This window comes from Globicephala melas, chromosome 18 (assembly GCF_963455315.2).
Source record: "Globicephala melas chromosome 18, mGloMel1.2, whole genome shotgun sequence".
NCBI lineage: Eukaryota > Metazoa > Chordata > Mammalia > Artiodactyla > Delphinidae > Globicephala > Globicephala melas.
This window is the reverse complement of record NC_083331.1, coordinates 71,765,416-71,779,938: the sequence shown is the minus strand read 5'-3', so window position 1 is coordinate 71,779,938 and position 14,523 is coordinate 71,765,416. Positions and strand designations below refer to the sequence as shown.

Sequence of the window (14,523 nt, the reverse complement as noted above, 5' to 3'; positions counted from 1 at the left end):
TTTTTCGAGCCATGGATCCCTTTGACAACCCAGTGGAGCTCACAGACTTCTAAGATTTTTATACATGTAAAATAACCAAATAGGATAACAAAGGAAAACGCATTATTGAAATGTAGTTAACATATTAATAACTTCCATAATTTCAAAGTAGTGGTGAGTGTACACAGTGTTTTTTTGATATATTCAAATAACTTGAATGTAAAATGAAAGTTTTTGATTTCTATTGGTGACAAAGTTAACACCTCATCCAAGTTCATGAACCCCCAAAAGTCTATCCACAAATCCCTTAGGGTTCAGTGCAGCCGAGCTTAGGAACACCTGAGTTAAGATTAGGCTACAACTTTACGCTACCGTGGAACGAATTGCTACAGGTTTCTTATTAATGTCAAGAAAGGTTGTTTACCATAAAGTTCCAGCTAAAGTCCAAAATCAAAACAAAAGAACAGAAAGAACAAAAAGTTCTACCTGTATTCACCAGGAGTAAGCCAGCAACCATAGCCTGGCTTGGTCTCAAGAGATAAAATGCTGTACGCAGAAGACTTCAAAAGGATTTTGGAAAATGTGTCATATTAAGCTTAGGATGATTCCATTTTTGATTAGAGTTAAACACAAGTGAAGAAAATGTGTAGACATATCAGGAGAGCAAGATACCATCTGTGTTTAATCATATATTCTTTTTCTACTGGTCCTCCAAGTGAAGTTTCTTCTCTGGTTAATTTTCTGTGTAAGTTTAGCTCTGCCAATTACAGAGGAAAGGGCAAGTTACTTAAACATTCAGCTCTTCGGTTTTCTCTTGTGTAAAATAAATGGGTTAAGCGAAATGATCCTTTCGGTGGACTTTAGTGGAAAGAGAATGTTTTGAAGAAGTTAAACATTAGTTAAAATGCCTACTGTAATATTATTGAATAAAATTTGATTTAAGAGAGTTGAGACCTGGGACTCAGGTTAAGACTGAGGGGCTGAGACGTCGCCCTCCAACGTAGGGTGTGCAGGTTTGATACCTGGTCAGGGAGCTAAGATCCCACATGCCAAAAACCAAAACCATAAACATAAAACAAAAGCAATATTGTAGCAAATTCAATAAAGGCGTTAAAAATGGGGCACATCAGAAAAAAAAATTCTTTAAAAGAAAAAAGAAAGAAAATTGAGACCTGGCTCATTATAGAGCTATGAGGATCAAATAAGATAACATAATATTTCTATAAGGCACATTGAAAGCACTAAATAAGGTGACTTCATGCCCAGACTCTAATACACTTGAAGCAGAAATGCCTGTCCCATGTATATGAAATCCCAATTATTGCTTTCAAATGAACGCTTGTTATTGAAAGTACTATGCACATTGGGCTACAAAATGTTTGCATGTTACAGAAAAGTAAAACTACCAATATCTCTCTAAATTGCTTACTTCAGAAATGCTGCAGTATATAATCATGGCACCCTCACCCCTGCCTCAGTCCTGCCCAGTGGTGACACTCACCTCAGCACATCTGTAAGCCACCTGTGGTCCCTTCCAGAGCACAGCAGCTGGGCCTCTTGTCTCATACCTACAAAATAATTCGATAAGGGTGACTTGTCAGACAAATAGGATAGAGCACATCACTTTCAGCTTTTTAAAGCAGGTTCCTGCCAGTTAAAACTATTATTTGAAAACATCTACACTGGGGTCCCAAGCAAGAGAATTCCTCCAAATTCCAACTTATTTCCATGGTAAGGCAATAGGGATAAAGAGTGTGACACAAACAAGAGACATTCTAAGCTAAAAGCTAAAACTCAGAGTGCTCGGATGGTAGAGGGTAGATGTGAGGGGAATTTAAGGTCTAGGTTAATTTGAACTTGCTGTTATCTACCTGCGTGCGGTACACAGAATGATGCGTCTCCCACCCCTCAAGACATCCAAGTACTGATCCCTGGGACCTGTGAATATGTTACCTTACATGGCAAGAGGGGTTTTGCAGAGGTGATTAAATTAGAGGTGTATCTTGAGATGGACAGATTATCCTGGATTATCCAAGAGCCTCAATGTGATCACAGAAGTCCTTTTATAAGAGGGAGGCTGGAAGGTGAGTCACAGATGGACATGTGACAAAGGGAACAGAGGTGTTGGGGGAAGAGAGAGAGAGATTGAGATTTGAAGATGCTATGCTACCACTTAAGTTGGAGGAGAGGCCAAGAGACAAGGGACACAGGTGGCCTACAGAAGCTGGAAAAGGCAAGGAAGCCAGTTCTCCCCTAGAGCCTCCAGAGGGAACATGACTCTGCTGACTCCTTGGTTTTAGGGTGTCTACCTACAAACTGAATATGTGTTGATTTAACCCGCTTGATTTGTTGTAATTTTCTTCAGTACTATAGGAAACTAATACGTCAATTATCTATTTTTTTTACATCCAATTTTTACACGTTTTCCTCCCTCTGCTTGCCATATGAGCCATAGTATTGAACCAAGTAAATACATATTGAATCACCATGTGTAGAAGTACAGTTCTCACACAGAACTCTCATCTCCCACCTTCACAAAGACCCTTGGGAAGAGAGTTGAGGACTTGTATTTTTTCCGGTACTTTATTAAGCATTTACACTAAAATGTTATGAAATATCAGCAAAACCTTAAAAATCACTAAATATCTCATGTTTAAAACTCTTCCTACATGATACTGATAGTTTGTTTTAATAAAATGCACTACTCATCACATTCGCTTTGGAATATCAATGATTTCTTAATAGTTGCTATATGATCTTTTCTGGTTAATGCTATATCTAGATTTTAAAATGGCACAAGGAGAATAGACATGAAAAGAGAGATACTCTGATAATGTGCAGGACGCATGTATGTGTGTGTGTGTGTGTGTGTGTGTGTGTAACAGACGTCACACTGCCTACCTCAAGACCCTTGGCTTTTCTAATTCTGGGACGTTGAAAGCTAACTACTTCCTCTGTACCACAGTTTTCTTGAAATTAGAACTACTAATACTACCTCATAAGATTAGTGGAAATAATAAAATAAATTAAATTAAATGTACATAAAATGCTAAGAACAGCACTTAGCACATAGTATTCACTCTGAAAACATTAGTTATTACTGTTATTAGTATGATCACCACTATTATTCCCGCTAAACTACATTAAGTGTCCAAGAAAAAGCTCTTTCATTGCCCTGGTAGTTGTTGAGACACTGCAATGGCCATTGGTGTCCACCTGTCCTGCTGTATTGGGTCGATGGCCTGCCTGGTACCCCACCTGGCCACTTACAGCCCTGTTGATTACATCAATGCCACACACTGCCCACTATAGCAAATTGTTCTGCCATTTCAATAGTCTTGTTTCAACAATGCAGGATATGAAAAATATTTTTCCAGAAAAGTGAGTTGTTTGGATGCTTTTGGGATTCCCTTGGCAAAATTAAGATCACATTTAGGCTTCTGAGTTGGATGGTAAGAATCTGAAACCAACAAAAGGCTGAGGCCCTTTACATCAGGTTCTATCCATTGACCTCTATATTCAATCTAAGAAGAAGTTCACTTATTGGAGCCAAGCATTCATCATGTCATAACTGTGTTGAATAGATATTTTTCTCCCTTAGAAACGAAAATCTCAATGTCATGCTAACATGGTGATTTCTGAATAGGGTGGGTAAATATCCAGTAACCAGGGCAATAGATAACAATTTCCAGGATAAGAATGTGGAATGTTCATTAAGAAGCCACTTCCAATTCTACCAGAAATGGCAATCAATTGTTTCTTGAACGATCCCCTAAGCTTCTACAGTCTTGACATAGAATCAATAAGACATCACCTGGCAATTACAAAGTATGCTGCAAGTATAGAATTAGCTAAACAATTTAGTAGCCAAATATAATCCACTCAAGTACTTGCCTCTTTATAGCCTTTGAACACAACTGTGGACCACTATAACCTCTCATTTCTCCAGATTCATGGCATCCGTTTAATACATCTCCTCATTTGAATATTATTTTGTCATCTAATGACACTTTTTAATTTACTTTTCTTTTTCAAAATTATATGTCTTTTCTCCCATCTAGAGTTACAGTTTTAACTGCACATATCAACTCTGCACATATTAGGTACTAGCTCCCCAGACATTTATTTTTATCAGAGTGCTTTAATGTATTATTGACTCTATGTTAGTAGGCTTAATTTTCACATGTTCTAGTTAATTTCCTACACAGTACAAGCCAGAATACAATGTATCCGTTCCATCAGAGGCAGAAGGAGAGACAAGATATATCACGATGAAACTAATATCTGTTCCTCAATAATTGTAGCCTGAAGCTTCGGCTTTCTTATCAACCAGATACCAGCAGCGTTCTCACAAGGTACAGAATATTTGGTTGACTTAATTCTTTCACTAATTCAATAAACATTTCCAGAAGATCTCAAACATCTGACACTGTTTCAGTTGTTGGCAATATAAATAACTATTCTATTTGCCATATTTTATAAAGGGGAAAATGGAAAAGTGATTTTAACATAGACACGTTTCTTTTTAGTGGTCTATTACTGCATTAGCACAGAATCAGTTTTAAGAAGGGAATTTAGAAATGATCCAATTGTTTTCCTATCTTTGACATGCCTTATAAAATTTTTCTCTATGTCTCTGCATTTGTAATGAGGGGAAAAATAAAGATGGGGCTTTTGTTCAGATTCTGGGCTGCTACATGCACATCTGGGGAAACATTTTCAGAGGTAGGGAAGCCACTGATGAGGGGAAGAAGTAAAAAGTGAAGAGCCATTCCTTGGTGTCGTGTGGGTGTGGTGCAGAGTGGACTCCTGCAGGAATGGGTGTGAAGAAAGTTGCGTGCTGTATAGGTGACACCTATCTTTTCTGATCATTCTTGTTAACAGAAGGTTAGACTACGGTTGTCAATTGCACCCTTTGATAAAACTGGAAAGGGTTCTTCAAGCCAGGACTGAGGTCTTAAAACAGCAACAAAAGCTTTCCTTGGGAATGACTAAAACATGATATTAGAACTACATGCAGTTTATTAAATGATTAACAGAATCAGAATTATTTATACATCAAAACACAGGTAACATATAAAGCGATTCTGATTAACCTTTGGTCCTTCTCACTTGGAAATGGATGCAGTTCTTAGTGTATCATGACCAGCCAGTATGCGATCCGCTCCTTCACACACCCTGCTTTCTTTTATTTTCTCATACTCTCTTGTGTGTACACTGTCCATATCCCAAATTGTTAGCTTTATAAAGATTGATATCAATACAAACTGCAGAGGGCTCGATTTATACTATTTGCTAAGGTTCAAAGTTCAAAAAAGATGAGCCTATTTTTCAGTTTTTTACATAAGGCTAGCTAAGCCTGTTACTACTATCTACTGCACTGGTCTGTGCGATACAATAACATAGGAGCATGTATGCTCCTTCGATAGGTTTCCTATGAATTCATGGCACAGTTGCCTGCTTCTTTAACTGAGAAATGTACCACTGTCATAGCTCCCTAAGTTTTGTTTCCTCGACTGAAATCTGATTTGGGCTGGGGCAGTAAGAGAGATTTTATAGTTCACTTGAGTTTGGGGTCTGAAGAAAACGAGTGCCAGGTTTACATCCTGATCAAGTCACCCCACAGCATCTTTGACGCTATGATACTTTCTGGATCCTAGCAGCAAATACCTCTCCTGGCTACTGCAGGCAAAGTGTCTAGGAGTTTTCTCTTTAACTGTTTCATTCTCACTTGTCTCTGGTATTTAATACTAAGCATTTACCATTATGTCTTAAATAAAAGAGGGATGAATGAATATACCAGTTATTTAAAAAATAAATGCATGAATTAAATAGATTATTTCAAGAAGATAAAGTATGAAACATTATTACTATGCAAATAAATATGCTATTCCTCTTTTTATCGAAAGAAAACTGTTCTTTGCTACATAAATATTGAGATGCATAGATAGACAAACATATAGGCATAGTAGATATCTCATTTTATCTTCCCCTTAAACCTAATTGATTATTTTGATTTGCAAACAAAATTTTAAAAATTCTATCAGGTATACATAAGACTGAGACCTTTTAAATAAAAAGGGGCATTTTTCTCATTGCTGCTTGAACAGAAACTGAACAATAGATTCTACTAAGGCTAACTGACATCAGTTCTATTATCACTTTAATTCAATTTTCATTAAGCGCCATGGTGCTAAGCCTTGTGTTACACCAACTGCTCATTACCACAGGAAGACTTGCTATATTATATTAAATGAAATATAGGATTTGTTCAAAATAGAATGATAGATACTATCTGGGAGTTAATATGTAATACATTATCCACCAGGTTTAGAAGATAAAAATTTTTTGAATGTGCATATCCTTAGTGATGTAAATATAAATTTAGACTAATAGTAATTTTTTTCAATAAAAACCTTCAAAAATTTTATGTTTAACTAACAGTAATTAAAAGACATTAATTTGTTTTCTGCTTCTGTAGAATTTATTCAGAGCATAGTTCAGGATGCTATCTTCCTCTAAGAATTGTGTTTTTGTGTTACTAATTCCTTTAGAGAGTTCACTAACTTTAGACAAATGCTGTATACTGTGTAAACGGCCTTTTATGTCTCAAAACTGTCTATTTTCTGAACACACTGAAAAGGCTACTTCCCCTTCTCATGTATCATGGTAAAGTCTGTAAGACAACAGTAACGAGGTCAAAAGGACCTTAAAGCAGCAGGATACTTCAATTAATAAGACAAGATAAATATTTGAGCAGCTTTAAAGGTTCACTTCTCATAAAGATTTAGATAACCATCATATGTTATATAATGACTTCATTTTCATAATCATCTGAAATTCCCTTCAAATTAAATATATATATTACATGTAGATATTTTTTTATTTGACATATCCTCCCAATGAAACAATTACTTCGGTGAATTTAATGGCCCTTCTCCTAAGTGATAGAGCTGTACAATGTTCACCATCCTGCTATTAAAATATTCTAATTAAATCAGTCACCCTGGTCCCATCTGTTATATACGGATCTCATGTGGAGAAGCTGCTGGAATCTCTCCAGGGCAGTGAATGTACTTCGTTCCTTTCACGGCTCATTGGATGTCACGTGCACGAGGACCTTGTTCTTGGTTTGAAGTTATAACTGAGACTCCGGGTAGACAATAAACCACAGTGAATGCTATGAAGATTAAATCAGCTCTTTTTTCGTACTCTCAGAATGCTTGCAAAGTAAAAACAGTTGTGGCCCATGACAATATTTAGCAATCTACTCTTAATCGTGTTCTAGGCATGTGCAGAAACGCTGGACATTCTCCCCAGTCCTAAGCATGAGGTGATGGTCCCAGGAACCCATGTCTGTAGGAACATTGGAGACCTGGGGAGTCCACCCCAAGGCTGGACCTGACCAGGATACCAAAGTCAAAGTCAGGGCTGAAGCTTGATTTATAAGTGCAGACCTCTGTTCTCCCAAAGATCATGGCACATTCGATAACCATTTTCCAACAAACGTAATGGTTTTCAAATTTTACTTTCTTGGGCATGAACAATGGTTTGATGGGGGTTGGGAGGTGGGGTTTAATTCATACAACTTCACGTGTATAACCTTCTTGTTAAAAGATGATAATAACTAAGGCCTTGATATGTTAATCAGGGGAAATTTGTTGACAACATGTAAGATTTCGTAAATGAGAGACGAGAAAACTGCGTTGTTCTCTGCATTTGTCACTGCTGTTTTTCAGCTCTAACTATTTGATTCATGAGTTGTCAGATGACTTTCACAAGGAAAAAAATCTTAGTTTTAATGCCATGTTTTAATAATTAAGTGGGTTAGTCTAGCTGAAACTACTGTTCCCTGAAATGCACAGCTACACACTATTAATTGTGACGATGCTTCATTATGGAGACGGCAAATCTGTTTACATCGCAGATCCTTTTTGGCATTAAGAAGGCCATGAAGTGTAAACAAATAAATACATGCGTTATTTATTCAAGCAGCTAACTGTACAGCTTACCTATACATATATACATACACACACACAAATGGGCATGTACTTTTTTCTCCCTTTTCCTATTCCTTCTTCAATATTTCAAATAGTAAATATTTTCAAATGTGATTTATATGAAAGCTATTCATGCATATAAAGAATTAAGTAGTTCCAACAGCTCTAGAAATAAAATGCAGTTCTTTTAACAGGAAACCACTTAGCTCTTGAATCTGGTTCATTGAGAATGCACCTCTTTTTATACAAATTGCATGTGCATTAGTATCTATTAACCTTCTGCTATGGTTCTTTTCTACTTAGCTCTGTTTTCTCTCCTTGCCTTCTCTCACACACATGGACCTTCCTCTTCAACGTTTTCTCCTGATGAGCTTAGAGTCTACTTTGGGTCTGATCAGTACTCAGTGCTGGTGTCTCTATTACTCTACATTCTACCCAAAACTCAGGTCAAGGTGACTTGGCCCACTCACTTTCCCACGCCCATGCAACCACCATTTCAAATGTTCCCCTGCTCCAAGCTTCTAACATCTTCTCCCCACCTTGCTTCTATTTTCCTGAGAAAATTGACACAAGTAGGAGAGAGGCCTTCCCCCAGCTCTCAGATATGACACATCGACCCCACGTCTGCCATGCCTCCACCTCGTCTCCTGTAAAGACAGATGTGCCACCTGGGCTCCTGGTACTTCCTGCTTTCCTCCTGCTGACACATCCTTCTGGCCCACACTTGGCATTTGCTGTAGCTCTTCTCCCTTCCCTGCATTTCTACTGAATCAGTATTAGCATCAAACACTTTTTCTATCATTTTCAAAAAGAAAAATCCCTCTCTTAATACATTTAGCATCTGTTCCCACATTTCTTCTGCAATTCTCTACTCCTCCCCCCTTCCCTCCCCCGTAACCCACCATTAAGGCAAATCTACACCAAGTATTGTCTGAACAGACTCACTCTCTTCAACTGAACTCTTCACGTTTTCTCTTGAACCCTCCTCAATCAGGACTGCATTCTCACCCTGCTTGCAAGCCATTAACAAGAAGACTAATTCCTGTTCTCCATCTGACTTGAATATCAACATTTGACATAATTGCACCCTGAAACATTTTCTTCGCTTGGATTCCAGGAAACACCGGTGTTCTAGCCTTTTTTTTCTCAGTCTGCTTTCATGAACTTGACTCCTCTCTCTGACCTCTAAATGCTGGTAAGCCCAGGGCTGTCTTCTATTCGCACTCAAACCCCTCATGATGTCACCTCATCGCATGCTTCCCGTTTATATCTACTGTCTGAGTTCTTCCTCTGAATCCCAGAGTGTTAGATTCAACTGCCTGTTGAACGTTTCTTCCCGGATGTCTAATCTACATTTCGAGCTCACCATGTTGAAAACAACACCCTCACCCCCACCCCCACCACCCCCCCAAAAAAAAGAGAAAAGAAAGGAAAGAAAAACCAACTCTGTTTCTACCACTAGTAAAAATTTTGTCGTAGGGTTACCTTGCATTCAATCTAGCAGCAAATCCTATTAGCTTTACCTCCAAATTATATTTAAATATTAAATTTAAATACAGGTTCCCACCACTCTCTTCACCTTTGCTGCTACCACCCAGGTCAAAACCCCTTCCTTTCCTCATCTCTACCTTATCACAAGTGCTACAAATGGATAGGTTTGCTCTCTCTTTGCCTTCTTTTCTGTTGTTCTCGGATTGATCAAGTTAAACTAACAGACGATGTCATTTCTCTACTCAAAACACAGCAGTCGTTTCCCATCTACCCCAGTAAAAGCCTGAGCCATCACTGATGCCTATCAATTACTGAAAGATTTGACTCTTTCCTCTCTGTGTTCAACTTTGAACATGGTCTTCCTTGCACATGGCACTCAGGGAACACTGGCTGACTGTTCCCAGGACCTAGGAGGCACGTACCCTCCAGTCAGTACACAGGGCACTTAGAAAGCCATTCTAATCTAGACTCATGCCCTTTCTCTTTAGCAAGTTTCCATGAATTATCTAACTCATGGTGCTCTCATGTCTGTTCTCTCTGTTACTCTTTGTGAATTTCTAGAACTTAAATTAGAATAATTTTTATTTTAATATTTTCTCGTGTTTTCCATCTTTGTCTTTCTGCCCTACTTACTGGAGATTTTTTTTTTTCAACTTTATCTTCCAAAACTTCTACTGAGTTTTACTTCTGCTCTCTTGAGTTAATTTCCCCAAGATATTTTGTGTGTGTGTGTGTGTGTGTGTGTGTGTGTGTGTGATGTATGAATGTGTGTGTGTAGCTTTCAGATTGCTCTTTTTTTCTAGTATATTTTTCTTACTTCAAGCTTTCAATATATTTTCTTATCTGTCTGAGGATATCCAGGGTAGTGTTTTAGTATTTTTGAAGTTTTCTACTCCCTGGTGAGTCCCTATTTCCTCTAAATTCTTTCTCCATTTCTCTCTTTTTCTTTCTTTCTTTTTCTTTCTTTCTCTCTTTCTTCCTTCTCTCTCTCTCTTTCTTTCTTTTTTCTTTCTTTGTTTTGTTTTCCCTTTACTTCAAACCTCTTGTTTGAGAGGCTCTGGTTGACTCCGTTGATTCTGCTCCTTGTAAGGAGGCAAAGTAAGAAGCTGTTTAGAGGTTCCAAGTGTATGTCCCCTACCATCTTCTCCAAGTGGTGATTCAGCCAGGCCATTTGATGGGGAACTGACAATCAGTATCCTCAGGAGTCTTCTCTTAGAGTCGTTTTCTTTTGCAAAAAAAATTCCTCTGACATCCTGCATGGAGGATAAGTGTCTGGGAGTTCAGTGGAAGAAGAGATTTAGGACATCAGAAAGTTTCCTCCACAACTTTAGTTTTATTTCTCCCCTTTCGATCTCATTCTACATAATCACCCTTCTCTCTCTGTGGAGTGACCAGCTAATACTAGTAGTTTTGGAAATTCGAAAACCTGCTGGAAATGTTTCATTCTATCTCATTTTGGCTCTCAACCCACTGCCACTCCACTCCCCACCTCCACCCCCAACAGTATTTTGTCATCTTGGGTCTATTAAGAAAACTTTTCACTATTTGCCTTACATCTTCGAAAACGGTGTTGCTCTTTTCTCTTCTAACATTTTTTTTCCTTAATAATTCTGTTTATTTCTTTTAAAATATCTCTTCACTGTAGCTTTCGAGCAGTTTCAAGAGGGAGCAAAAAAAGAGATGTATGTATTCATCCTCTGTTCCAAATGCACTATACATCCAAGGAACATGTTATCAGAATCGGTGTCGAGATTTCTCATTAGAGTCCCTACCCGGGGCGGCTGCTCTGTGGTCTGGCTGGGCGCGATGGGCACGGGGTGGGGAGCTCACTGCGAGGATGCTGGGGAGGGAGCCCTGTGGACCACGCACCTGTCCATCCGAGCGCGTGGATGGCGAAGCCCTTGGAGAGTTGCTGCTGAAGCTGAAACAGGCCACAAGTGACCAGGCATCCCTGAGTCAACCTCCACCTCATTCTCCGCTGCCAGGAGGAGTGACACTGGGAGGGCAATGTCGCCCCCAGAGGGCAAGATAGGTCCCTGTGCTGTCAGTTTCCAGGGAGCAGGTGAACCGAGTGCTTCCAGCCTCCTGCCCGTCTCCTGCGCCTGCTTTTCAGGAGGGGGCCCTATCCGGAAGAGATGGGATAAAGGATAAGCACGGTGCATTTTCATGGTCCCTTGACTTCCTTTGCAGATTTTAGGAGACACGCCTTTGGGAATGGCCTCCAGGTCTTGGCTAAGTGTCTTCTCCTTCCTCTGTGGGTCAGCAGTCAGCTTTCCCTTATATTCTCAGCTATTTAATATGATTTCGGGAGAGTGGGGTGACCCACAGCCTATTCTTCACAATGAGCTTCATGATAAGGGGCGCAAGCATCTAGAAAGAGAGATGGGCTTTAACACAGGTGCCAGCTGGCGTGCAGGTGAGAACGCAGACAGAGCTGAACAACTCTTGTTGGAGGGTTAAAAATCTTTGCTGGGTTATGATGACCTGGCTTCAAAAATCTAAAGAAAAGAACCAAACATGTCAAATCTACTTGGGCCCGGCATTGGACTAAAGTGTTGTTCATGAGTTCAGAAGGAAATACAGACTTCCTTACTGTGGGATTAAACACCAAAGAAGGCAGGGGCCAATTCTACTGGGAAAAAATGAAAGCTTCTCAGTGCATTCCTGAGCTTTGACTAGAAGATACTGATTGGTTCTTGACATCAGGTGACGATGCTTGTGTCATACAAGAGAACCTGAGATGGCTTCTGGCAGACTAACCCTGAAGAACCCATACACTTAGGGAGAAGATTTAAGCCCTATATAAGGTAGGGCTACATGAGTGAAGAAGCAGGAGATGTACCAAGCAAAGGAGCGTTGAAATGTGTTGATGCAGCCAAGACAGACAGATGTACACACAGTTCTTCCATGGGACACAGCCCTGGGGAGACACATGGAAATCACGAATGTAGAAGCAGGGATTCTAAGGACCCCACTGGAAAAGAAATTTTCCATCTTTTGGACCAGAACACCACTGAAAGTTTATCTCACCAGAAACTTTTGGTGCTGGGGCTACACCTATTATCCTCCTGTAGGGGGTCCTGTTTGCTGTTTTGAACTTGCAGTTTATCTTCACTATGTTGACTCCACAGCAGTGTATGTGTTAGAATACCTTGTTTACCATCTTCATCCACATGGTTGTGTTTACAGACAGCGATCTACCTTGCCTGCGATTAGACTAAAGGAAACAGTGAGGCATACAAACATGAAGATCCAAAGGAAAAATTATAAAACTCTAGGAGGAAAAACATGAGTGAATGGAGACATAAAGTGTTCAACATTACACTGAATAAAGTCTTCTGCGTTTCTGTTGTAGAATCTTGGAACCTCAGTGAGCACTTCTTCTAAGTGAACATTCCATGGTATAGTACCATAAATCTTTCTTATGTATGACTGTCGACTGAAGCTTTAAATACACTGTGCAGTATGTTAAAATGGGCTTTGGCCACATTGAGGAACTAGAGATTTTGTTTCCTTTTCCTGACCATGTGTATTATTGTTTAACCAAACTAGTTAAATTTGCTAAAACTTCATCACACCATTTTGTAACATATACACAATGCTAAATAAAACCTGTCCTTAAAGTATTTTAGAAGGAAATATTTTTGCTCAGTGTTATTTGTAAACTCAAGCCTTGAATCTGTAATTGCAGTGATAACTTATAATTGGTAGTATTTCTTCCAGAATAAAGAATAAAAAAGGCACTTGTTCTAAAGGTGCATTCAGGAAACCACAATTTAAAATAAAAATCCTATCGGTGTTTTCCAAGATCCTACCAGAACACAGCATTACTTTTCTAATACTAAATAACAAGATCTCCATGTTGAAAAATGATTCAATTAGATAATCACTTACTAATAATAGTTATTATTATTTGTACCAAATTTCCAAGATCTGTGCTGGGGGTTGTGCAAGTCAAAAATAAGGCATGGATTTTACATTCAAGTTATTTGTTATTCCATTAATACCTATTTCCATATGACCAATATGAACAAATCGGAGAAAATCTCACTGCCAAAATGTGTGGTTCTAAACGTAAGATGAGAGGTAAGAAGAAGGAACAAGTACTGTTGTCTGGAGAATGCAGACAAGACGTTCTGTGAGGGGTGGAGGAATGGCTAAGACTTGGGGGGTAGGGCCATGTTCCAGAAGTGGCAAGATGCTTTCCAAGTCAAGCTGGCAGAATGACTTCGTAACATCTCATACAAGAACAGAGTAGGTATTTGGGAATTGATTACTGAATAAAGGGATATTGAAATGAGAATTCATTTCTGAGAGGGCTATGAAGCATGTCCAATTGAAACAAATGCTATGTGTTGTTGAACAGTGAGAAGACACAATTCTCCAGGCAGGCTTTCAAATCAGACTCCAGTCCTGGTCAAAATGGTATGGAAGTTCCTTAAAAAACTAAAAATAGAGCTACGATATGATCTTGCAATCACACTACTGGGCATGTATCCAGAGAAAACCATAATTTGAAAGGATACATGCACCCCAATATTCATTGCAGCACTATTTGCAATAGCCAAGACATGGAAGCAACGGAACTGTCCATCAGCAGATGAATGGATGAAGAAGATGTGGTACATATACAATGGAATATTACTCAGCCATTAAAAAGAATAAAATAATGCCATTTGCAGCAACATGGATGGACCTAGAGGTGATCATACTAAGTGAAGTAAGTCAGACAAAGACAAATATCATGTAATATGGCTTTTATGTGGAATCTAAAATATGATACAAATGAACTTATTTACAAAACAGAAACAGACTCACAGACAGAAAACAAACTTATCATTGCCAAAGGGAAAAGGGGGAGGGATAAATTAGGAGTTTGGGATTAAAATACACACACTACTTTATATAAAAGAGATAACCAACAAGGACCTATAGCACAAGGAACTATACTCAATATCTTGTAATAACCTATAAGGGAAAAGAATCTGAAAAAGAATGTATATCTCTCTATATATAACTGAATCACTTTGCTATACACTTGAAAGTAACACAC

General features: G+C 38.8%; 1 long non-coding RNA gene and 1 pseudogene across 2 annotated transcripts in view; one reads left to right on the top strand and one right to left on the bottom strand.

The window, feature by feature from the left end:
• The window catches only part of LOC132593850 (uncharacterized), a 407,474-nt gene that overhangs the window by 131,751 nt on the left and 261,200 nt on the right, over positions 1 to 14,523 (bottom strand). For both annotated transcript variants that reach the window (XR_009559782.1, XR_009559783.1), the window contains exon 2: positions 1,481 to 1,547. This is a non-coding gene — a long non-coding RNA (uncharacterized lncRNA). The remainder of the gene's footprint in view (positions 1 to 1,480; positions 1,548 to 14,523) is intronic.
• Positions 11,685 to 12,740, top strand: LOC115853274 (glycoprotein-N-acetylgalactosamine 3-beta-galactosyltransferase 1 pseudogene; annotated as a pseudogene).